The following is a 2,774-nucleotide window of genomic DNA, read 5'->3' on the forward strand; positions in this document are numbered from 1 at the left end:
CACACAATCAAAGTACGGGATTTCAACACCCTGCTGTCAAAAAAGGACAGATCTTCCAAACAAAATATCAACAAAGATATTGTGGCATTGCACAATGCCCTAGATGAAATGGACTTAACTGATATATAGCGAGCCCTTTATTCCAAAGAAGCTAAATACACATTCTTTTCAAATGCACATGGAACATTTTCAAAGATAGACCACATGATAAGACACAAAACAAGACTCAACTAATTTAAGAAAATTGAAATCATATCAAGCATTTTCTCCGACCATAACAGACTGAAAGTAGAAAACAATCCCAAGGGAAAAACCCAAAACACTCAAAATCGTGGAGATTGAATAGCATGCTATTAAACAATGAATGGGTTAAGAATGAAAGTAGGGAAGAAATCAAAAAGTTTCTGGAAACAAATGAAAATGAACTCACAACAACCCAAAACTTATGGGACACAGCGAAGGCAGTCCTGAGAGGGAAGTTCATGGTGATACAGGCCTTTGAAAAAAAGATAGAAACATTTCAACAAACAACCTAACCCTAGGCCTACAAGAACTTGAGGAACAACAAGAAAGACAGCCCACAGCAAGCAGAAGGAAGGAAATAACCAAGATCAGAGCAGAATTAAATGACATAGAGACTAAAAGCACAATTCTAAGGATCAATGAATCCAGGAGCTGGTTCTTTGAAAAGATAAACAAAATCAACAAGCCTTTAAGCAGACTCATCAAGAAAAAAAGAGAGAAGACTGAAATAAACACAATCAGAAATGAAAGAGGAGAGATTACAACTGATACCACAGAATTACAAAGGATTGTAAGGAATTACTATGAAGAACCATATACCAAGAAATTCCAAAACCTAGGTGAAATGGACAAATTTCTAAAAAATATATAATCTTCCAAAACTCAATGAAGAAGAAGCATAAAGCCTGAACCAACCAAAAACAGCAGATGAAATTGAAACAGTAATCAAAAAACTCCTGACACACAAGACCTGGACCAGATGGTTTCACAGGAGAATTCTACAAGGCATTAAAGGAAGAGTTAACCCCTATCCTTCACAGACTGTTCCAAAAAATTCCAAAAAGATGGAAGACTCCCAAACTGTTTTTATTAAGCCAGCACCATCCTAATCCCAAAACCAAATAAAGACACAACAAAGAGAGAAAACTTCAGGCCAATATCACTGATGAACATAGATGCTGAAATCCTCAACAAATTATTGCCAAACCGCATCCAACAATATATTACAAAGATCATAGGCCATGATCAAGTCGGATTCATCCCAGGGATACAAGGGTGGTACAATATTCAGAAATCAATCAATGTAATACATCACATAAACAAAAGCAAAGACAAAAATCATATGATCATATCAATAGATGTGGAAAAAGCTTTTGATAAGGTACAGCACCCATTTATGATAAAAACACTCAGCAAAGTGGGAACAGAGAGAGAATTCCTCAACATAATAAAAGCCATATATGAGAGACCTACAGCCAACATCATACTCAATGGGCAAATATTAAAATCTTTTCCACTAAGATCAGGAACAAGACAAGTCTGTCCACTTTCACCACTTCTATTCAATATAGTACTGCAAGTTTTACCACAGCAATCAGACAAGAAAAAAAATAAAAGGCATCAAAATTGGAAAGGAGGAAACAAAACTGTCACTGTTTGCAGATGACATGACATAGAAAATCCTATAGACTCTGCCAAAAAACTGCTCGACCTAATAAATGAATTTAGCAAAACAGCAGGATACAAAGTCAATATCCAGAAATCAAAGCCATTTCTGTATACCAACAATGAAACAGCAGAAGCAGAAATCAAGAAAAAAAAATCCCATTTGAAATAGCAAAAAGAAAAAATAAAATACCTAGGAATAAACCTAACCAAAGAGGTAAAAGACCTGTATTCAGAAAACTACATAACACTGAGGAAAGAAATCAAGGAAGATACAAACAAATGGAAACATATACCATGTTCATGGATCGGAAGAATTAATATCATCAAAATGTCCATACTACCCAAAGCAATTTACACATTCAATGCAATACCTATTAAAGTACCAATGGCATATTTCACAGACATAGAACAAACACTTCAAAAACTTATATGGAACCATAAACCACCCCAAATAGCTGCTGCAATTCCAAGAAAGAAGAACAAAGTAGGAGGGATCACAATAGTTTTCACCAAACTATACTACAAGGCCACTGTAATCAAAACAGCCTGGTACTGGCATAAAAACAGGCACATAGACCAATGGAACAGAACAGAGAGCCCAGAAATAAACCCAGGTCTCTATAGTTGATTAATATTCAACAAAGGAGGCAGCAACATAAAATGGAGTAAAAATAGCCTTTTCAACAATTGGTGTTGGGATAGCTGGACAGCTGAGCGAAAAAAAAAGAAACTCGAGCACCAACTTACACCATACACAAAAATAAATTCAAGGTGGATGGAAGATTTAAATGTAAGTCGTGACACCATTAAAGTCCTAGAGGACAACATAGGCAGGAAAATCTCAGATATTTCATGCAGCAACCTTTTCACTGATATGTCTCCTAGAGCAAGGGACATAAAGGAAAGAATAAACAAATGGGATCTCATCAAAATAAAAAGGTTCTGCACGGCTAAAGAAAACGGTATCAAAATAAAAAGAGAACCAACTGTCTGGGAAAACATATTTGCCAATGATACCTCAGACAAGAGTTTTATCTCCAAAATATATAAAGAACTCACATGACTCCCCTCTAAGAAAAAAA

This window comes from Phyllostomus hastatus, unplaced genomic scaffold (assembly GCF_019186645.2).
Source record: "Phyllostomus hastatus isolate PE091 unplaced genomic scaffold, TTU_PhHast_1.1 phas_contig_312, whole genome shotgun sequence".
Lineage (NCBI taxonomy): Eukaryota > Metazoa > Chordata > Mammalia > Chiroptera > Phyllostomidae > Phyllostomus > Phyllostomus hastatus.